This window comes from Accipiter gentilis, chromosome 31 (genome assembly GCF_929443795.1).
Source record: "Accipiter gentilis chromosome 31, bAccGen1.1, whole genome shotgun sequence".
Taxonomy (NCBI): Eukaryota; Metazoa; Chordata; class Aves; order Accipitriformes; family Accipitridae; genus Astur; species Astur gentilis.
The window spans coordinates 902,871-927,014 of record NC_064910.1 but is presented as its reverse complement, the minus strand read 5'-3'; the positions used below and the strand labels follow the sequence as shown (position 1 = coordinate 927,014).

Genomic DNA, 24,144 nt, shown 5'->3' with positions numbered 1-24,144 from the left:
ACCAAAGGAGACACTATCAAAGGTAACTCCTTGGTGCTCAACGCTCACTATGGCTTTAGAAGCCACCTTCATAAAAGGCAAGGTGGCTTCCAACTGTCACCTCTGGTATCTCCAAGAGTTGATATGGAACTGCCAAAGATGTAAATTCCCTACTTTTAGCTCTTGCTAAGACATTGCAGTTTTTAACACCTCTGCAGCGACCTGCAGGAAGTGATCTTTTGTAGACTGGATAACCAGTACTGCATTTCAGTGGACTGATTTTTAAAAGTTGCCACTTGTGGTCAAAAAGCTTTATTGGAGGCTAGTGTTCAGTGATGTTAGAACTGACTGCATGAATACGCCTCATTTGCTTCAGTAAAAAACTAGCTTAAATTAGTTTAAGTGGCTCTGCACTGCAGTGGATGAAGAATACTCCTGTGGTTTGTTCTGCCATGGAAGCGATATCTCATAGAGAAATGATGCTAAGCAACTAGAAAGTGAAAAAAATCTTAAGTCCATGTGTTCTGCAGTGAACACCTCTCCATGTCCCAGTGGGCCCAATCACATCAGACAGTCTGCTGAGAACACTTTCTAAATGCTGTAATTTGCTTTATATCTTTCTGACGGTCTGAGGTGTGTCCTACCCATTCAATGTCCAAAACATGGAATGGAACTCTCTATATTCTCATCTATTCACAGGTTTGCAAAAAATGAAGGCAAAGGCTTCTGTACAATCCTTCCCACAACCACTATCTACCTCTATTTACCTTACTTTGCTAATTAATTAAATTACTAAGTCAATCTCATAAGCACAGTGCAGACTTCAGCCTATAAACAGACAACTTCTTCTGGGTTTCACTGTGCTAGAGCTGGTAGGGCCCTGACTTACCACCGCTGTTAACACTGTCTGCAGAAGGACTTGCGTGAGTGCTCTTTAACTGCTGTCAGCCAGTCCGGACAGCGCAACGCCCCGAGCTACTTCTGTGATGAACTATGAAATAATGAGCTGAGGAGGGACCACCTCTGGCCAGAACAGCTGCTTGAACAACTATCTGCGGCTGCAGGGCAGCTTAACGTGGAACGGTTGCAAGAAACTGGAGAGGTCTCAAATGTTGGTACCTGATGATACCAGTTAGGATTCAAGGCGTTTTCAGTGCCTGGTAGCATCCAGGAAGGTTAATGGTCAGTCGCTCCACTTATCATCAATAAGCAAGCAAATTGATTGCTACTTGCAAACATGAGGCAAAGCCTGGAGCTATATAATGTTTGGGGTTTTTTGAACTTGCTTTTCTTAAATGTGGTTTTGGTCAGTTCATTTTTTATTTCAGCTTTTGAGAGTATACCAATGAACTAAATGACTAACTATTAGACTTCGGGAGTACATTAGATTAGATTAATTTTAATAACACTGTAGTTACTCATCAGTCCTATGTTACCCAATACTCCCTTTCTGAAAGGTTGTTTTGAAAATCAGATATTTACTGGCAAGGTCTGGATTGAAGAGAAATGTTGTCTTACGCAGCTAACTGTAACTGAAATTCATGATGCAGCAGCTATAAATCAAAACTAAGTAAACAATTTTGTTTAGAGCGTAGACATTTTTCTCCATGCTTCAGGGCCTTAATACTGATTTCTTTTATGCTGACCTTTGCTCTTGTCAATTGACTCTTCTGTCACTATCTGCCAGTTTTCCGTAACCGTTCATGCCACATATACTGTCCTCTCTGCTGTATTTTCTAGCTACGCCACAGTGTTTTTCTTTCTCCTCCTCAACTCTCCTTCTCTGAAAGCCTTGAGGAAACATCTGAATAAAACTCCAAGCTAAGACTAAGTTAACTGCACCTTTTTCTTTTTGTCTCCTGAAAAGACTTAGAATTTCTATCATGTGTTCATTTAACTTGCTTCCTCTGCATTCCCCCCCCCCCCCACCCCGGCTTTTTGTTTTCTTGTTTCAAACTAGTCCATGTTAAGCTACATTACTTTTTACTTAATGAGCTAAAATGCTGGGACAGTTATGTTGAAGACTTTAAGAAATCTCCACTGAATTTTGTGCACAGGTGAATTATGTTTTTTGAGTGAAAACCAGGAGAAAGACAGCAGCCTTATTTAATTTGATAGGGATCTCTCCTGAAACAGCCAGAAAATGTTCCAGTTCTCATCATCCTCCCAAACAGAACTATGCGAAGTACCTTTTTATTTTCCTGTGTTGAGCCAAAGTATGTTCTGAGTTGCCAAACAGGAGAATCAGCGTACAACTAATATTATTCCAAAGTACATTGCTGAATGACATTTTGAATTATGTATTCCTACTATTGTGCCTAACCCCCTTCCAGTCTCTAATTGTGGGTCCCTTTTTGTGCATGTTAAGTAGTTTTTTTGTCTTGAGTGAATTCTAATTTTATCTGAACCTTTGCAAGTATGTATGCTAATTATATAAAAAAATCATTTTGCATTCATTTTGAAACTAGAACATGTTTTCAACAAAATGTTTCCATTTCATAAATGTGAAACTGCAACTACTTCTAGCTTTGTCACTTAGATTTTTTTTAGTTCTATCTTTTAATATATTTGAGATATACATTAAATTTATCACTTGTTTTCTGTAGTTTATAGTAGCATTCTTGTTACTAAGACAGAAATAACCTAAAAAATAGGTATATATTTCTAATACAAGTTACAGAATAAAATACGAGACAAAATGAATATAAGTTTTTTATTCTAGGGTAATTTTACGGAATCTTTTTGCAAAAATAGTCATAGTGTTCCTTTTATTAATTTATTGGAGCTATGAGATGTAATTCCATTTTAATTTTATATATTTAAAATGATCCCACTCTACTCCTGATTACACACATAATAACAGGTATTATTTTAAAATGAAAGGAGATGCAGAGAAGATGGCTTTCTAATAATTTCTTACCTACTACTGAAAAGAAAAGACAATGAAATACAACTGATCCCGTGAAGATTTAAGTGCCTAGTTATTAAATGACTGAAAGTGTAAAGGAAATAACTAATTTAAAAGTCAATTTGAAATGTAATTCCCCATTATGCCATCAGCGATTCAGGCATACTGTGATTTACCAATGAAAAATTCAGCTTCATATTAGGAAAGAGAAGACCTATGTCATTAGTTGCTACACCTCATTTGCATTGGTTTTCAGCAGAGATAACTTGATGCAAGCTAGATGGAGTGCATTGTTTTGAACAACTCACAAGCTGTTTAACTTTACTACAGAAGAATAACAATAAAAAAAAGCTGTTGATGAATGCATTATCTTTCAATCTCAGTTAAGAAATTTAAGTCTTGCTATTGCTACAGTTCTTTTGTAACTAAACTTCACCTAAAAGTCTCTTGTAACTAGAATTCATTGTGTTCGTCATAGAAAACATAAATACTGCAGCGTCTTCCCAGTGAAATGGGACAACGTGCTGCAATTCGCCATTTCATGAAATCAAACAATTACCAGGACCATTGGGAAAATAAGGCTCTGGAACAATATTCTTATAGGGAATTCTAATATTCTAGTAGGTTGGATTAATAACCTAAACTGTTTTGAAGAAGAATGCCAATGTAAAGTGGATGATAGTGTTATCTGAGAATTGTGATGAGGTTTTTGTGATGGCAAAGGATCCTGGCAAAAAGACACAGGCAGGTTCTCCATTCCCATGTCTATACTGCCAGTTTTTACAATGAGGAAAATTAACTCAAACACATGTACTCAAGTAGACTATATGTTATAAAAGTTTCTAAGCCACAGAACAAACAGTATTAAGTGCAACAATGACTAATAGATGAGAATCTGAACGATGTTCAGACAGTAAAATAGTAATTAAAACCTATTTAAACATTTTCCTTGTGAAGTAATGGTACCTTTGAGCAATGTATTATTGATTTAATATATTTTTGGCCAGCCTTATTCAGGGCCAAAAGGACAAGCCTAACTCCTAACTTGGCTACTCCTGTCATGAAATTCTGATCTATCAATGCTAAAGAAGTATTCTCCTGGCACCAGATATGCTAGACAGAAGAATTACCAGTATAATTAGGAACTCAGTATTGATCTGAGAGTAGTTTAACGATTGTTAATTGTATAAGCTAATTACTGACAATTTGCATAAAGCCAGCACACATGCATAAAAGTCAGCCTGAACCCTATTTTGTTTTTCCTGAGTAGCTCAACAGTTACGATCATGAGCCCATAACTGATTTAAATCACATCTCCTTCACCAAGTGATATAATAAAGAGAAGGTATTGTATTTACTATTGTGGAACAACATAACAAATATTCCAAGACTTAAAATACTTAGAATTTTACAAGTTCTCTAATTGTTATATTAGAACACATAGGGCTTATAAAAAGCAACTTGAATACACAAAGCCTTCTCTTGAAAAGTGTTCAAAAGAACTTTTAACCACAGGCAGACCAGACTTTGAATACAAAGTCACTAGTCAGTCATTCTTTTGGGGTGGTGATCTAAGACACACAAGTTCACAAAAGTGATGATTTGATTTTATCCTGACAATGCATTCATGTTTCCTCCTCTGATCCAGCTGAAACACAACCTTTTATTTTTGGTAAGATCAGTATTTAGTGCAATCAGCAAACTGATCTAAGTCATCTTGCATGCCATCACGGCAGGGGCAGCAGGCACATGTTGCCAAGGGCGAGGGGGAAGAGCTTGCTCCATCAGTGGCCATGACACTTCAAACTGGCTTAAACTGGGTACAATACTGTGCCTTTGTTGTGGTAACAGCAACCTTCTCTAATCACATGAGGACTTTCAAACTTGAGTTTTGATGCACCAGTGAGCCCCTCTCCTGAAGGTAATAGGACTTCTGCCACAAGAGTCTTTTATTCATCTTCATAAACTGCCAACCGACTGGACGGAATTGAAATACATTAATTGATTCAAACCCACCTGATAGTTTTAAGAAGGTTTGAGGGTTTTTTTGTCTGTCTTGTGTTTTAAGGAATGCTGCCACTGATTTCTCTGAAGCAATGCCTACTGAGGACCCCTAGCTAAAAATTTCTCGCTCTCGTAAATGTGAAGAGAGGAAATATGTGATGTTCCTATCCAGGGAACCTGGGAGAGAGCACTCAATCTTCCTAACGAAGAAGGGACAAACCACCTGAAACATGTGAAATATGTCAGCTCGGAGGTGGCCACTATTTAGCCAACAGAGTAACCATAGCAGTGGTCATTTCCCTAGTGTTTCCCAGTCAAAACATATGGTGTCATGGACCCAAGGCTTGTTGTACTTCATGTATCAACTGACTTCTTGGGAAGTAGATATTCACATGTCTTCTGCTATGTCTTAGATGCACAGCTTCACATTGCTATGGTTACACTGACAGCAGAGTACCAGACCCATGTTCTGGCTTGGGTATGGCCGCACCAACTGCGATAGCAGTAGCTGTGTTTACACAGGGTCACTTGGAAAAAGTATATTGTATCGGCTGAAGATGCAAAATAGCAGCAAATAAAATAATGCTTTAGAAAGAGCACAGTTAGGGCAACATAGAATAGTGTATCACCCCTGCTGGCTGCTCTGCTCTTCTGGAAGAAACTGTTGCCCCTTTGTAAGCCTGAAGAGAACAGGCACTGTGTCTGCTCTTCAGCTGCCACAACCTCAAGCTTGGCATACTACTAAATGGCCATCAAAGCCAGTTAAACCCATGCACTGGACTGTGGGCCGGTGTGGCTGGGAAGCAGACATGCATTTTTTGCTGTAGGCGTGGTAACCTCCACAGAGAGGTGCAGCGTAAGGCTGGGGCCACTACCCGCTTAAATTGTTTCATCATGAATCACCGCAGGTTGCCTGGTGGCACCCTACTTTAAGGCACCTTTATGCAGTTCGCTTGCTGTTGTTCATGAGGAAAATAGCCTTTTGCTTAACTGTCTTCTGAGGATTAAGTTAGCATTAAAGAGCCTGAAGCCTGGTCTCCAGTATTTCATGTAGCAAACAAATGGTATGTGTGGTGACCTGGACAATCAAATCGCCTCCACACAGTGATCCCATGTATTTTCTTACCTTCTCTGACTTTCTCTTTCAGGGCCTTACCAGCACAATAGCTCTAATGAATCATCTTCCTGAGAAGGTTGGTATGTACTTACAAGAAGACCAGCATGTAAAAGGACTGTTTCTTAGTAAGCTGCTGAAAAACAAGGCACAGAACAAAATTAAAATTGACATTTTCTACAGGTTCTCATCTAGTTCATCTTCCCTGGCAATTTAATCCATCTTGTTCATGTATTACCTTTCCCATTAAGAAGTGTTACCTGAGTTGCCAATTTACTCTTAATTCTAGACTGTACAAATCCATTCTGACTTGCCTAAGGTTACACTTAGAACCGAACTGTATACCTATTAAATTTGGCCAAAAAATCTCTCATAGTTTCAGTGGGTGTCAGCCCTTAGGCCAAGATAATTCAAACTGGTTTATCTGCACCAGTATAAGTATGTCCTACATACAAGCTCCACTCTCTAGCAAAAGCAGAGGCTGGAGTTTGCACACTAACTGTGCAAGGTGATTAAGGACCTCTATGCAGTCACGTGATGTCCATTTGATCCTGTCCTTGCCATGGAAAATTTAGAGGGATGACAAGTGAACTGTAGCGTTAAAGTGGCTGTCACCTGTAGCTCTTTGGTCTTCCACCCCCGCCTTTTTCCCTGACCAAGGTTACAACCACCTCAGGAGAATGGTGGTACAGAACACATGAATGACCCTCAGCCAGTTTACAGCAGAGTCAATGAGCTCAGCATAAATTTTTTACACAAGTGAACTGAAACTGTTAGGTTCTGGTCTAGACTGACACGGTAACGTGGACTTGCATTCGACCAACTTAACTTCTGACTGGGAGGTGGTTTTCTAGCTGAGCAGTTGAGTTGTTGCACAGGTCACGACACTGCTTATAATGGACTTTGTTTTGCAAACAGCAGCACACTGATAATGTTTTAATCTCCTAGATCCTCAGTATCCTCTCAGGGGAGGCACCCACTCTGTTTTCCCCCATTACCTCCTTTAATCTTTCTTAGGTAAAATTGGCTTGGTTAACACAACCTGCCAATACATGGCTATGGATGGTCATAATTTCAGACAGCAGACAGACCTGGAAGAGGATACACGTCCACAAGCTACGGTCTTAAACTGGGGAGCAAGAGTGACCAACATTGGGCAAGATAGAGCATTTCCCAGATGCAGTTCTCCATTCCCACCTTTACTGTGGGGTGACTAAGTTATGAATGAAGTTGCTGATGGCCATGAATTAAAGAACCACATATCAGTGCTGGTTTATTTTGACAGGCCTAAAAACTTCAGGGTTATGACTGCTTCCCAAAAAGCCTAGCCCATCTTGCAGTGGAGCAAGTAAACTCAAAAGAGGGGAGAAAGCTAGACCAAAATAGATGACTGTGAGCAGGAAACATTACAGCCACGCCAGCATAAGCCAATCCTGCTCCTGAGTCAGAGTCCTGTGTGAGCATGAGTCAAATCCCTTAATTGTGGCAGCACAGCCATGGAAGATTTCTAGCTATAGCACCTTACTGGGACTCCTAAGCAAAGCCTAGAGTAGGAAAAACCCCTGTGTTTAAGAATTAAACAGCTGGGAGAACTGAACCTTTTCAAACAGGAGTAAAACCAGGTTAACATCTAGAAAAACTGTTACCTTACAGGTATGCTTTAGGGAGGAAAACTCTCTGAAGACATTTGTTTAAAACCAGTCACCTTCCTGTATATAACCTTTTTTACCTTCCCATACTTTCTGCTGCTGGAAAACTCCCAAAGTTCTTTTAAAAAAAAGCATCAAAACTTGCCTGGATACTGGCTTGTCACTCAGTGATAGCAGTCATTTCAGACATATGGACACAAAGAGAATTGCATAAGTAAAATGTACTCAAGCTAGTATGATGAGCAGAAAAACACAAAAGAACGGTGTGGGAAAAAAGGGATGGGGGAAATGTAGTGATTTTAGTAGGCATGCACTGACTGTGTATTTTCTGTAAAATAGGAAGGAATAACCAGCCATTTTTTTTGGTGACTGGGTCATCCAAACTTGAATGAGTTTTCCATATTCTTGTGATTCTGTTTTCCATATGCAAAACTGACAGTTCTTAAAATATATGTAAATAAGTGTTATTTACAAAGACAGTCCAGTCATCGATGTAATGAATCCAAATAGATTTAGCCTTAGCTCAGTTCAGTGTTATTTTCCAAGCTCCTCTCTTCACATGCAAGAGTCGTGCATTTAGAACAGGCTGCCTGAGGTCATAGACAGGATTTAACGAGTGCAAGCCTGCTTAAGGAGGCCGATTTGAACTGAGTGGATACAGAGCCTTATTTATGACACAAACATAATCTGAATGAAATTGGTTTATGTCTTGTTCATGTTTAAGAGTACTATGCTACCCTTATGCAATATATGCATTGAAAAATAAGAGATTTGCATAGGAGTGAATCATTAAAATTATTCTCAAGGCATTACAGGATTTTACAGGGGATCTTTCATAAGGGAATCAGGATGGATACTGTGGCATTGACTTCAAAATAAAATTTGGATGCTCTGTGTGAAATTTCAATTTCTTTTAGTAAAAACACTGTCTCACCATCATTTTGAATTGAAAATATAAACCCCCTTACCTTTTAAATAATACCTTTTGCTCCAGAACATTTGCAATCTATCTATCTGCATCATGGTGTTAGTGCAGGCACTGAACATGGAGAAACGATTTAGGCAGAATGAGAAAGCAGCGTTTGGAGCACATAAGGTCATCCCTTGAATAGGAGGATTTTCTGCTAGCAGCTGCCACTGCTGAATCTGACCAGTGACTGGAAGGCGTCATGCCAGAAGCTAGGACTTAAAAAGATCTTCAGGCTGGGGAGCACAAAATTGAAATGGAGAGGAGCTGATCAGCTTTTTTTCTAGTTTTAGAGATAGGTCAGGGAGGTGAGTGAGGCAATGATTGATGGGGTTGGCACTTCTGGGTTTGTCTACGGGGGAAAGCTGCACTGAGGTAAATTTAATTAGCTTTGAAGCCAGTATAGTTACTGTAGTGCCTGTCCATGTTCTGTACCTTCTTGGTATCAGAGGACGTTTTTAATTTTCAACCTGTCAGTGATATATTCAAGATAAATGGGAAAAATCATTCTTACTCTGTCATAGAAGCATACACGTGAAAGTTTGCACTGGTACAAAGTTAGGACCAAATGCATGCCAGGAAAGATTTGTCAGAATAGCCTTCTCAGCAAGCCCTCTTAAGACAGAGAGAGCCTGTATGAGCAAGAAAAGTGCTGTAGCTATGTAACATACACCAGTGCAGAAGTGCAAACTAAGCTGTACCACTTCTGTGCTGCAGTAAGTGGGTTTCCCCTTGGGCTTTTACCAGTATAAAAAGCACCTCACTGGCCATGTGCACAGCTGCCAAGGATACTTGTTATGCCAACCTCTATGCCTGTTTAAATTCATTATCTACCTTATTTTATACTATGCCATTCTCAAGACTAGTCCTGCATAAAGCCACCACCAGCCACACTAGTAGAATGTTGTGTCTATACCATGGTTACTAATCATGTTCCAATGCAACTGTGAACACACAGAAGAACATAGGTAACACATGGTTTTGCAAAGATACCCTAAAGGAGATGACTCTATTGATTTGGACTTTTCTTTACTGTTAAAAAGATTAACTACTTTGTTTTTTTAACCTCAGAGAAACCAACATGCATCAGCTCCCCTGTGCTAAAAACACAGTCAAGATAAGGTGCTTTAATTTTGTAGTGAGGTGAATTTTCCAAGGTCAGTCCCAGGCAAGAGGACAGGCCTGACCTTGCTGAACTAACCTTGTGGTAAAATTGAAGTATCCAGCACTTGGCTGCATTTCCAGTTTGGCATATCTGACATATATTAGTGATTTCTATGCAAAAATATTGTATCTTTTTTTTTAGTATTACCTCAGAAGCAATTCTGTAGTCCACCCTCCACACAGCACAAAGCTTATCAAAGAGACCTAAATTCTACATATGACTGAAATTCGCTGTAGACATCTGTATCTACAAGAAGTCCTCTGAAACAGGGAGCAGTATGTCCAGAGTGTTTCATTATCCTCGGTGATGCAATTTGCGTTTGGAATCGCCATGTCTACACAGTGCTCTGGAATCGCCATGTCTACACAGCTGTTACGACACTGCTGCTTTGCATTCTTGGAAGATTCCATGGTTTATTGCTTTGCCCCTCTGTTTTTTTCCATGCTGCTCATTGTGAAAGATCCCACCAGAAGGTAGTGGAGTATTTCCCATGGTTTCTCTCATTTTATCACAACGTTCGAAGTGAACTCCGTTTTCAAAGGACTGTTGGGCATCAGGCAAGCAGCACTGAAGATCACTGGGAGGTTCCTGGTGCTATTTGTGTATCTTTAGGGACAGGGACTCGTGCACAGCTGAAGCTGAGCAGAGACAACTGACTAAACTAATGCATGAAATGGTGAGGCTCAGTAGTGATGCAAAATGGGGACAGCCAGCAATTTCAACAGGGTTTGGGACTATTAACTTTCAAGAGCCTTAAATGGAGAAATAGCCCCACAACTGTAAGAATGGAACTTGTCATAAGAATTTCTCTTGGCACAGTGAAATATACTCATCCATTTTCATCTAAAGGCTCACCGTTCTCATTTGGTAACCATTTCTGCAGAGAGAAATCCACCGGAAAAATGGTCAGGATTATTGTGAAGGAGTTATGTGCAACAACTAAAAAACTGTCTGGCTTAAATGAGCTGGCAACACACAGGTATTTATTGGTAAGTTTAAGTATTTGAAGGTAGCTAACTGTGTTTAGGTCATTAATGTGACCGATAAAACTGTTTTCACTTCAGATCGTACCTAACAGAAGGCAGCATTTTACTATAATATAGCAAAGACAGATCATCACCATGGGAGACTTACTATTATTAGAATCATGTGATGGGTAGGTCCAAGAAACCTACATTTTTAGAAATGCTGGGCTATTTAATGCTGTCTTTTTTCTTTAAGGGCAAATATAGAAAACAATAGATGATGCTTGTCTGTCCTAAAGACTTACCATACCCATACACCCGTGTTTCCCTTGTTTATGAAGCCTTTCACTGGATGCTTAACTAAAGAAAGTCTCATTTATACCCACCAAGTGGGATGATTTTAGACTGTATTAACAATACTCAAAAACTGGATGCTTGACTGGCAATACCTGCCTCATGTGAGAATTATTTCCTCTGTGTTATGCAGATTCCTTCACAGCAAAGTATACAGAGAAACACTGAGACATTTTGAGTAGTAGAAAGAGTAGTGATGGTGCACACCTCTGATCAGGAAGACAACAGTCAGGGATGCCCTACAGTTCAAATGTGAAATGAGTGCAGATTTGTGAACAAAATGGATGCCTTTTTAGGGCAGGAGTAGGGAAATTCATATAGTTGAAGGATTTTAATATATCATACACAGGGATTTTATTGAATTCTGCAAAGCTTTTTATATAATCAAGCAATGTTACAAAAATTATTTCAGCAGATATAAGTTAGTTAAGGCAAGAGAGCAGGGGAAAATATTCTGTGGAACTGTAGAAATAAACTATCCCTTTGGGCAGATGAATGAGTTTATGGGTTCTCACACTATGCACATATTATTTGTTGCTTTGCAATGTGGAACATGGAAGGACAAACTTGTATCTGCAAACCGCTGTTAAAAGGTGCTACCTCAGTAGATATATTGTTAGAGAAAGGCTGACAGACAGAGCGTGCTGGGTTTTGTCTTTGAAAAAAGCGTATTTCAACTTACCTGCTCTCTGTCTCCTGCAAAAGCTGTTTCTGAAGGGTCATGACCATTTTCCTCTACTCTCTCTCCTCTTAATCGTGCTAAATTTAGCTTTCTTTACATTTCTCCATCATGTTATCACTCTGTTGTGTTGTGTACACAAAATCAGCAAACATGCCATCTCTTTATTTCCTTTCCTTCTTGCGTAGATTGGACAGGTGTTCATCCAGTGTAGGCACCTGCAGCCATGGTTGCTGCAATGTGGCATGGGTGGGAAAGATAAAAAGGATCAGGTAGTCATTGCCCAAGAAATAGCCTCTGTGCCAAGAATAATAAAATATTGCTCTTTCCTTAATTGCACAATATCCATTCCAAAATAGAGTAGTATCTTTGCCTGAAGATTTCTTTTCCAATACCCGTCAGTATAGGTCAGTATAAAGTCATCCGTTAAATAAACAGAATTCTGCAGTCACCAAAGATAAAAAATGCTGAGAATCTCTGTAGTTATTAAAATACTTGTGTAGTCACAACTTGAGTTGGGTGATTTATTTTATAAGAACTCAGTCCAAAGCTGAAGGCATAATGAAAATAAGCCAGAAAATTTATCACTTTTTTCTATCCTGTACCTGCTGTTACAATAAACTTGCCTTCTACTCATTAGACCACAGAGGGTTGCCCCATTGGATACGTGTGACTGAGGTAAATGGTAGAATGGGAGAGAAAGGTAGCAATGATGACGGGCTGTTCAGCAAACTTCATCTGAGAGTTGTTCTACATTCATAAGAAGTGGGACTGGGGTCTTGTACATTGAGGCACTTTAGTGTTCAATTTCAAAGTTAAGTGCTTTGCTTCTACTGTGGGTTCTTCAGAAAATAAAATTCAGGGTCAACTTCCATTAACCAATAGTGAAGTTACACACTAGCTATTCAAGGAAGATGACATTAGTATGGAGGCAATATGTGTTATAGAGTCAGAGATGGATGGGCATCTTGCTATCCATCAGGAGACAAATTCAAGAACTGCTGTGAATTTGTGGTGAAGTTTACCCACAGTCAACTCAGGAATACATCATTTGGGTCAAGGAACCAAAAGTGTTCAAATACCATGATGCACATAATACTCCTTGAATGCTCCTAACTATGAAAACAGCAGCACTCCAGCTAATCCTGGAAGCCACATAGGTGTGCAAAAGTCTTCTTGAAGACTATGTGTAAAATGGTGATGCATATGTATTTTGTAACCTTTGACAAAGCATCTATTATGGTAGGAAAGCTGTATATTAGATATAAAGGAATGTGTCTTTATAAGATATGGCCATGCATTAATTCTTAAATGTATTAGTTCTTACCATCCTCATTGGAAGAGGCAGTATGATCATAACCAGATTAGCACATGAAGGCTCCAGTGTAAGTACAGCCAATACCAAGAGAATCAGGATTCAGTAGCTACCTGTATAAAGAAAAGAATTCCGTACTTTATAAGTGCATCAACAAATTAAATAACTTTTGAGATCTACACCCCTCCAATAGGTGGGTAGCCCTTGGCATAACCCTTTATACTTCAAAAGAGATCAGAGGTATTCAAGCATTTGGCATAGCTGCATCATTTGTATCACATGAAACGTCTTAAGACTTGTTGCTTCCTTCAAGTTCTTGGTTGTTAGAGATACCTTCACAACCAGAACCTCTGATGCTGTGCACGGTTAAGCCTTTGGGGCATTCATTTAAAGGCCTGCATGCCATGACTTCCTGGTAACAGGTAGTGAGAAAGTTTTGGCTCGTCCACAGGTTTTGTGGCATAGCCTGCATAAAAAGGGGGGAAATGGTCAATATTGCAAAAGCCTTAAATAAATTATTTTCTTTGAAATGTTTTCAATCCCTAGAGCAGACAAGCAAGTATCATCAATAGGAAAAGTATTTTCTAACACCAGAATTTCACTTAAACATTGTCCGTAATGTATTGTTACTTCTAGAGGTCTCCTACTTGATGATCAAGGAAGAGTACTCTTTGTTCAAATTACAGGCTTAATAGCTGCACTGATGATTATCAAAAGTATTTTGGTGAGCCCACGAGTGAACTAAAAACTGGTGTTGCAAAAAACAGTTTCTTTTGAGGATTTCCTGTCTCTTTGTCACTAGAGCAGAATTCTCAAATGCGCAAGAAATTCTTCACCCACTAGCCAAAGTCTTTTTGAAGCAATCTGTATACTCAGCTAGCTGTTTGCACCAAGTCAGCATGTTGAAATCTTTTGCCAAATCGATTGGTAGGTTAAGATGAGTTATTTGAAATCAGCTTCAACATACCCCTTCAGATAGTTCTTTTACGGATCATCCATGCCATTATGGTTTTATTGGAGATGGAAACAAATTAATTTTCAACTTTAAGTTTTGAACATATTTTAGGCCCTTAAAAACTTAAAGATTAACATTTTCAAGTGTAGTAAAAATAAAAATTAATATTTAGGTAAAGCAAACAAAAAGGGATTAAATGAATTTAATTGTTACCTGAATTGAAGAATGCTGTCTTGATTTCTTCAGTCTGATTCATTTGACATACAGTAACCTTAAATATCTACTTATAATCATTACTTCAATGTAAAGCTGTTTAGTTAGCAACTTTAAGTTCTTTCATCAAATGTAACTAAAAATAATAAAAAAAACCCTCACAGAATCATAGTCTAGCTTGCAATTTTGGTAAAGAAAATGAAGGGTTTTAAATAATTTTTGTATCTTAAAGATTCAGAGGCTCAACTGTTTCTTGTCCTCGTGATTATGTAACAAACTATTATTTTTTTTTCAGTTAGGAAAGAAAAATGCAGTATGGATGGCCAGATGTAGAAGTCTGCAGTGCAAAGAACTGGATCAGGACTAATCACCCCGGGCTCCTTTTATTGTCTGTGGAAAAAAAAAAAAAAAAAAAAAAGGAAAAAAAAGAGAGAAAAAGCACTTTAAGGCATGATTCATACCATCCTAATGTAGGCATCTAAAATAGGTCAGATTCATTGAGCTCTAAAATGTCTGTTTTTCTCTATAGACAGAGGCATGGTCACCCTAGGGAATCGCTAGCTTAGATGTGGATATCTATGTTATCAAGTAAGGTGAGATGATTTCCGCCCCATGTAACTTTTGTGACCAAGAACAAATATCTATAAAGAAAGAAACACTGCCTCTATAAAAAGGCTTCTAATACAATGATATGCGCTAAAGCTCTTGTTCCACGTTCCCTACAATGCCCTAGATCCTCTAAAACTTAAAGACTGAAATTTCTATCACAAAAGAAAACATGTTATAATACTGCATTATCCTTCATTCTGACTCATGAAAGTGGTTGCTCACTAAACTTAAAACTAACACTGGCCAAGAAGTACATAGCAGTGATCTAATTAAAGATGTGCATGCAGACTTCAGTGCCGATTAGTATGTGTATTATAATTAGTGCATACAGCAGTACATCAGTATATTAGTGTACATATACATATATGTGTATACACACATACCAACAGAATGCTTAAAAGACAGTTACAAATAATTGTAGTTAAGAAAAACTGAAAGCCAACAGACAGTTCACATAAATTAATAAATTTAATACATTAATATATCCAATATATTGGTATGCAAACTAAATATATCTACGAAAACGTAGGGATAAAGACAGTAACAACATGTCTTTGTTTTATTCTGGATTTCTGTAGGACTGTTCAGGACAAAAGAAATCCTAGTGATGACATAGTCCCATTGCTAGCTGTGGAAAAGAAAAAGCATTCATTGAGTATTTCTGTTTTGCATTTAGAAAGGAAAATAGAGTCTGCATTGCCAAAGTATCATCTATTCTGACATTCTGCTAAGTGGATGGTATAGAGCATCTATTAATTTTTTTAATTGGCAGGACTAGATAACTGGATTTAAAGCTTTTAAAAGGAATCTTGTACTGCTGCTCATGGGCAAAAAGCTCTGGCATACTGCAGAAGTCCAAGAGGCCTGGAAAAATCTAACGCCATGTTGATATTTCAACAGCATAAACAGGATTACCAGGGTAACTGTAGTTGAGTTAACTTGACATTGGTTCCGTGTGAAAGAATGGAACAGCTGATACAGGACCCTGTCCATGAGGAAATAAAAAATTGTAACATAATTACTGCCAGTCAACATGACTTTATGCAAAACAGGTTAAGTCAAACAAACTGCATAGAACTTTTAAGAGATAAGAATTTTGATTATTTATTTAATAAAGGTAACTATGTTGACAAAACAATGTCTTTCACAGACTTCTGTTAAGCAATGATAGCACATGGCACCCTGATTAAAATATTAGTACCAGAACAAAACCAAGAAAACATATATTAAATGAGATTAAACTGTATAACTCAGAAATTCAATGTGCAATTGTTAACTAAAACTTACCAAGTATTGCTAGTGTGGTGCTACAGAGATCCTTTCATGCCTGAGACACTGTCATTCAGTGCTTTTGCCTATGGCATGAGAAAAAAAAACCATAAACTGAATTCTAGTAATACCTCTCAATTATGCAAATGACAAAACAAGGAGAGAAATTATGAGGACAGATTACAAGCAGGAAGTGATTTAGACAACTTTCTAGCTTAGTAGAAACAATGTGGGTATTAATATTGCCAATTAAAAGCTTGCTATTTTGGGAGGAGGACATATAGGTTACACTTGCAGGACTGAGAAGTGCAACGGCTCTAAAAAAATGGGAAGGCAATGGTTGATGGTCATTTTTTTAGTGTAAAATAGTGTGAAGTTGGCTAATGTGATCCACAGTTTTACCCTGGAAGGGGTCAGAGATGGTCTTCTAATGGATATGGTGGCAAGACCAAAACAAGCTCTCCATAGAGAAAGGCAGAAACTACAAACACATACTACTCTGTTTTGGACTATACAAACAGAGCAAATTCTCTGGGATATATTGCAAACACAGTGGATGGAGAAATGGTTAGCAGGGGTTATGTATATCTGCATAAATAAGGCACAGAAGAACAGCAGGGAGTTATTCCTTGCTGCGTTTGGGGAAACAAGACTTTGGCTACATTATTTGTAAATAAGATTGCACAACTTTGCTAGCCCTTGTGGTGTTTTTGTTTGGGGTTTTTTTGTTTTTCGTAAGCACAAAGCAAATCTTAGAGTGAATCAAGAAGCTCGAGACAATGCTGAAATTTTTGAGATGTTTAATGGGAAACCCATCTGGACAGCATCCTGCTTATTTTCCTGTCTCCCGGTCCCCAGGGATTTGCTGAGTAAGAGGTGGAATGCTCCCCTGGTCCCCTCCAGGGCAGTCATCGCTGGCATGGGAGGACAGAGCCCTCTGTCCAACCCCCCCAACTCCTCCTTCTTCCCCCGGTCTCCCTTCTCCAGGAGCATCAGAGAAAGACACTAATTTTCCACTCCTTTGTCCCTTCCTGGAATGCTTTAAAAAGGAAAGATGATGAAGAATCTCTGTACATCTCACCCCACTCATAGTTTGGAAAGGAGAAAGCATACACAAAAGCAGTTTGATGCCGACTTGAGAAGCTATACCAGATTGCATGCAGCCAGCCCCAGGACCCCAATCTCTTAAGTCTTCTCCAGTCTCCAGGGTAAGAGTTTCTGATGGAAACAAGGAGCAGGAAGAGGGGCCACTCAATGTTTAGGTTTCATTTCTGTATGGAGCCAAACCTGAAGTTTGAAGAAACTGCTTGGGGTTTGCTAACCTGGCAGGGTTAGGCAGGCTGCTGTAGGGAAGCAGAGATGAAGCTGAAGAGAAATAAGTGGGGAGATGCATATCTGTCGGTATACTCAGCACCTGTGGATAAGGCAGTAGTAATGGCTGATAATGTGATGGGGAATCAGACTGGTGCATCAGGTCATGTTGTGAAGCAGCAGCCCTCATGCTGCCCTGCAACACGGGCATACACCCCACACACCTAAGAGTGCAAGGTATCTTTGGTGACTCACCACCTTACGGTCCTGCAGCCTTTCCTCTCTGATCTGACACAATCCTTTATCTGATCAGTAAAACCAGAGGTTTGTCCATCAGCTGCAACTAGTATATCAGTTCATGGAGCAGAACAGCCTGCAGCAAAAATTGGTGAGATATGGGCCAAATGGAGAGAAGTGTCAGGCAGGAGCAAGTGTGCAAATCTCATGGTTTGGCAGACTGGGAAGCATGAGGCAAATATGGGGCGGAACTGACATCGGGGCTGGGAGACTGCAGGAGTCAAAAAATCACCTAATCTAATAATCACTGACATTTGTATGGAATGTGAAGATCAACATAGATGAAAAGGGATAAAATGGATAGGATATAAATAAAGCACTGATGAATAACATCCCTGCCCCTCAGCATCTTTACCACCACAGTAAGGATACTGTGGGCTTCTGGTTTTAATCCCTCTTCTAAATAGCCTGTAATTCTGCCCTTTCTAAAACAATGACCCAACAGCTGGTGTCTTCCTTCTTTCTCTACCATCATCAACAGACTGTCTGTGAGGAGAGAGAGGGAAAAAATGAAATGTCTCCATTTTGCTCCCCCCCCAGCTTCCCTTGCTGGCTAAGGGTCTGTCCCACAGCACACAGAGGGCAATGAGCAACTTTAAAGTACGAATGTCTTCTAGTTTTCTGATTTTCAGCAAAATCATCAGGGTTTTGCCCCACAATGCCTGAAATGTTTCCTGAAGTTTTCCGATAAATTGCAAAGGGGTCACATGATATCCAGGCAGGCAAGCAATCAAATGTATATATTCATCCTGGCCATCTGAAAGAGAGGGGGCAAGTGTCAGCTAGTCCTCTAGAGCCCCGTTACAGCAAATGGAGAGGGACAGTTATTTTCTAATGGAAACATGTCATACCTTTTTCAGGCCACTGTTTTGACTTCATTAATACCAGAGCTGCACACAAATGAACATAAGAGATACTAAACATATCTTGAACACTTCTTTTAAAATAAGCTGAATGTTTTTGTTAAATGAGCACAGCACACAATATTGAGTTCATGCTGGCATGAGGGTTTTATGCCACCTACAGAAGCTCTAAGATGCCCTAACTGGCATGAAGGTGAGTGCTGACAGCGGACAGTATCTGACGGGGTATAAATTTCCTGCTACAAAGTTAATGTCTAAATCCCTTGTAAAACATTTGAATTAGTAGTTACAATTGTACAGATCAACATCTATATCATATGGCTACATATTGTCTCCGCCAGTATTAACAGGAACATAAACCCAGATTCACTATATTGTGAATATACTCACTGTTAGACTTCAGATCTACCTGAAGAAAGAATAACTCTCCCTTCATCACTCTGGAGGAACACTGGAGGCTGAAATACATTTGTCATCCAGCTTTTAGACAACTGTGCTTAGCTGAGATGAACACCACCCCACCAAATATGCAGGGAGATTCAATCCAGCTGAGTTTACAGCATCTCTTCACTTATCCCATCACTTACGGATATAACTTAATGGCCACTTGAGGCCTGTATAGGAAGACTTAAATATTATAATCTAGTTTGATCACAAGTTGTTTGTGCTGCAGAGGACATCAGATCACTGAACTCTCTACTGTTTGCTTTAAAACCCATGCTGCTATAACAAATACAACTTGAACTGTGAATATCTATTCTTAAGTAATTCGTTAAGCCTGAGAAAAAGTACAAAATTTATCCAGGAAAACCAATAAAACAGAATGCGCTTGTTGAGAGAAAATAGGTCTTGTGGAACATCACTTCTGGAAATGCAGAGTACAGCTGTCGCATTTATGTAAAATATCCCTGGTCTATACAGCACTAAAGCATTTATAATGAGAGATACAAAATTATTTACTGAAATTAATAAACTTAGGTCAAAATATTGTCAACTCTGTGGGGTTGCTTTCAAAAAGAAGGGAGCCTCATCAATTGTGTGTCCCTGAGTCTTGCTGAAACAATTCAGAAGGAATAGTTTGTAAGATTTTAAGATGTCTTAAATTATTTAAATCCAATTGGAGACAAGGTATCTGTTTAAAGCAATACATTAATTTGATGTGTGTATGCAGCATGGTTACAAAGTTGAACCTACATATGGAAAAAGCAAATCAAAATTAATTATCAACAGCCTTTGAAAGTGAGAAACCAAACAACCTACTTTCTTTTCCCCAACTGACAGTAAAAAAGCAACTAAAATCAACAAGTCATCAAATTGAGTTGTAAAATTATTTCAGTATTATCAGTCTAAAGGATTGGTAATGTAAGGATGTCTGAGTGTGAATGTTTTGGGGAGTGTGATTTTTAACTTGTTGGTATTTCTTTAAATATAGCAAACACAGGAGGGTGGCAGACAACTGTTGTTTTTAAACTTGATTATCCTGCAAAAATATCTAGATCAGTTACCCATAGGCGTTTTTCAGCAAATGTTCAATTAAGAACTTGACAGCCAACCCTTGACTTTAAAACTATCTGATCTTTCCACAATCAATAAATCGCATCTGCGTAATTTATACCGCTGTGATAGAGTTACATGTTTAGCACATTTGTTGTGCTTATGCATTTCTAAACAAAGCAAAGAAGGTCATTTTGCCACAAAATGGGACACCTTCTCAGTAAATCGTTGCAGAGGAAACAGTTGGGTAGATATATTGGCTGGGAAACGCAAACCAAAGGCCGAACTACGGTGCAGCCCAGGGATCTCTCACCAGGTCCAAGTTAGTTAGGACAGAAGAAATTTTTGTTAGCAAACTCAGAACGCTTTGCACCAGAAACGAGAGGCCCTTTCAGCTCACTGGAGAGTGTAAGAAAAAGATACCCCTAGCAGGCTTCATTTCCGAAGCTTCTTCCAGGTCCTTGTACAACTCCAGCTGAGGAAATGGTTTGCTTTGGTTTGGTCACCACAAGGTATTGGACTGAATCTTAGCTCACTGATCTGCTTCTATGACAGCTGCTTTCGAGAGATGACAGCAACTCTTGCAACATCTGCTTTTGGAGTTATTCACCTTCAAAAAATCTACTTCCATAGCCTCAAAAGATTTTCCAAGTCAGCAAAAAGTCTCTCGAGAGAAGTGTGTAGGAATGAAGTGCGGCACCCAGAAACATTCCCTTATTGTATGATTAAATGCAACAGATGAAATTAAAAACATGTTAGTTTGCCATGATTACCTCATTCTCTCCCGTTACAAATGCTGTTCCCTTGCTTAATCAGCAGTTTAACTGAAAGCACACTCTTCACTTGTATTTGATTTTGTGGTCTCCCACTTCAGTAATGAAAATGTAATGTTCACATGAATATTTTATTAACATTAAGTGACCATTTTGTTTTGTGTTCATGAGCACTCAGCAGAACATGCATGAATTTTTTTTTTTTCTTTTTGTGGAAATTACTTGACAGTAATTCTTTTAGCAAGTTATTATTATTTAGAAATATAAATTGCCACCCATCACAGTAGTGCTTGCTACAACAAGCATCTTGGAGATACCCACTCCTCTCTCCTCTGCCCCACAATCCAGCCATCCATGACAGAGTCTGGACCAGTGGGTGTGGTGCTTGAGCCATGATGCCCACCGACTGGGAGAAGGTTTTATTCAACCTCTCTTGTAGGCACATGAAACTGCAGAAATTTCAAGTGCCAACAGTTTCAAACTCATCTTACGATGCTTAACCTTGCTGAAATTAATAGTTGCATCTAAGCTGTATGTCTGAAAAAATAGGCTTCCAAAAATATATTGGAAAAGATACTCCACCTCTTCCTTCAGCGCACATGCTGACTTTTGTGCTCTCCCCGTGCATATGAGCCCACCAAAATATGGAAGATTGACACTTCTCAGTTCTTCTTTAAACCCTGAGCATGCCTGCAACGTCCATCAGTTAGGCAACCAGCAAGCTGAAGCCGCTGCTTGCCAGCCACACCGTTCACGGGACTGCAGAATCGCCTTTCTCCCATCTGACTCCCCGCATCGACAATCTTCCTCTATTCATTGTATATATACAATATATACATTACACAAAACAGAAGGAGGCCCACCATTAATTACTCATCTACATAATGTCTAGCGCAATGGGAGCCTGAGACTCCAGTGAGTTTCCCAGACACTATCTAAATAATGCAGATAGATGATAATTCTCCTCAAAAGCAGTCAGTCCATTCCGAGGGCAAGCCTTCCTCATTTTATTCACATAAAGCTTCCACTGAAGGGGTACACTGAAAAAAAGCAGGCAAGATTTTCCCCTGTAGTGACTCTATTTCCCCAAATGTCTCTTTATCTCCCTGGTGGTCTTGTCTGTGCACAAATTAGACCAGCAAATGTTTTGCACAAGTAAGAATTGCACCACTAGCTTATCCCAAACAGTAAAAGCAAGCAACGATTCATAACCAGAGTCTTATACTCTTTATTTTGCACAATCTAGTAAGTAGACAGAAAAAAAAAAGAAAAGAAAAAAGAGACAGAAGACTTTTTTCCCCCCTTTCAGCAGTAATAATCCTGGGGCTATTTATAAGGTGTATATATCACAGAAATACAATAAAACAGGACTGGAAGTAAACATGAGATCATCTAGACTATCACACTGCCCTGAGTCAGGACAACTGTACTTGTGTCATTCCCGATAAATATTTGCACAGCTTAAAATGCTCTGGTGATGGGGACTCTATAAAAATCCCTTGACAATCTACTCCAGGACTGCATTACCCATGTTGTTAGGAAAACTGTCCTGAGTCAAGATAAATGATGGAGGAAGTTAGGCTCCCTTCTAAAGTTTAAAAAAAAAAAAAAAAAAAAAAAAAAAAACGAAAAGAAAAAAAGCTAGAGGAAAAAGAGTTACTACCTAAAGCAGATGCAAAGGCCATCTGAAACAAAGACAAATAGCCAAACGAATTGTAGGGCAGAGGGGAAAGCTGAATGCCTGGGATTGTTTTGCTGGGGAAGAGCCTCCAAGAGCAGTAAGAAACAAACAGAAAGGGAGGCTGGAGTAACCTGCCTTGGGAAAAATGTAAACAAATAGGTTTTCAAACAGAATGCTACCTGGAAAGAAACAAGAGTTGGAAAAAGCAGACCACAAAAAAACCCTCTTCTGTTGGAGTCCTATTGTGTTTGGGCAAATAGGCCTTTGCAAATTTTCTGTAAATATTGCATCAAAGAAATGTTGCATTCTATCGTCGGCCTCTTGAACAGAAATACCCCAAAGGACCCTAGACCTCGGCTATCCGCGCAGGTCAGGAACGTACATTACAAAATCTCTTTAAAAAAAAAAAAAAGAAAAAAAAGGGGCATTGTTTTCAACGATTCCTAAATATTTACACGTTCTTCTCATACGCAAGAGGGTATAGACTTCAACTATTGCTTGAAAATATTTGGCTTGAAAATATTTGGCTGTATTGCTTCACGAGCCCTTTTTTTCTAAACCGCGACCGGTGATATTCTATCAGCCTTTTTTCCTTAAATAAACAACAGTATTTTTTAGATTCGGGATCGCTCCAGAAGGAGTAAAAGAGAGCCTTTCCCCCCACCAAGCCCCCGTCACGTAAAGCCCGTTTGCCGATACCTGCCTCCCAGCAGAGCCCCCCGGAACCCCCCGGCCCGGCGGAGCCGCCCCCGCAGCCCCGGCGGGGGGGGGGGGGGGGGGGGGCCGGGCTCCCCCCGCAGCCTGCGCCTCCTCCATCGCCGCCCGCGCCCTGGGGAGGCGGGAACGGGGCGGCGGTGGGGGGGGGGGGGGTAACCCACAACAACCACTCCGAGCAAAATAAAACCCGCAACCAACCGAAAGAGACGTTCCGGGAAGAAAATCCTGGCGATTGCGACGCCCTGACGCATCTCGGCCCCCAGTACGTCATTTTCGCTCCCGGAGGGGCGGGTGCGGGGCAGGGGCTGGCAGACGGTGTGTGTGTCGTGTCCCCCCCCCCGGGAGCTCGAACAAAGGCAGGGATTGCCAGGGGAGAGGGCGAACGCGCGGAGCCCACCGGGAGGCGGCTGCGCACCCCCCCCCCCCCCCCCCGCCCCCCCCGGCTGGCCCCGGCCCCGGCCTGTCCCCGAAGCCGGAGGGTTTGGGTCCACCTGCCACAGGAGCGAGAACCGTCCCCGTCCCCCCGCTTCCGACCGCGGGAACTTCGCTCCGCAGCGTCTCCTCCAAAATGCTCCCCGCGTACCGGCCTGCTGATGGGCCGCGGGGTTCTGCACTTGCCCCTGGAAATACAGATTGGGAGGAAGACGTGGTCCAAAACGCAGAAAAATACCCAAGTCTTTGTCAAAAAAAAAAAAAAAAAACCCACAAACAAACCCAAAACAAAACCCCAAACTGGAAATCCGGCACCCTCCAGCTTCTCCTTAGCTTTGTTCCCTTCCCATAGACGAACGTACAAGCTAATAACATTGACGTTGTTTCCCTATGTATTTGAAATAATTTATAAAAGTACTATTAGCTTCAAG

General features: G+C 40.0%; 1 long non-coding RNA gene across 1 annotated transcript; it reads right to left on the bottom strand.

Annotated features, from left to right (window-relative positions):
• Nucleotides 1-14,434: 14,434 nt before the first annotated feature.
• Nucleotides 14,435-23,542, bottom strand: LOC126052842 (uncharacterized). The gene is made up of 3 exons (XR_007510161.1): nucleotides 23,480-23,542; nucleotides 16,164-16,231; nucleotides 14,435-14,657 (listed from the first exon to the last, which is right to left on the bottom strand). It is a non-coding gene; the product is annotated as an uncharacterized LOC126052842 (long non-coding RNA).
• Nucleotides 23,543-24,144: the final 602 nt, after the last annotated feature.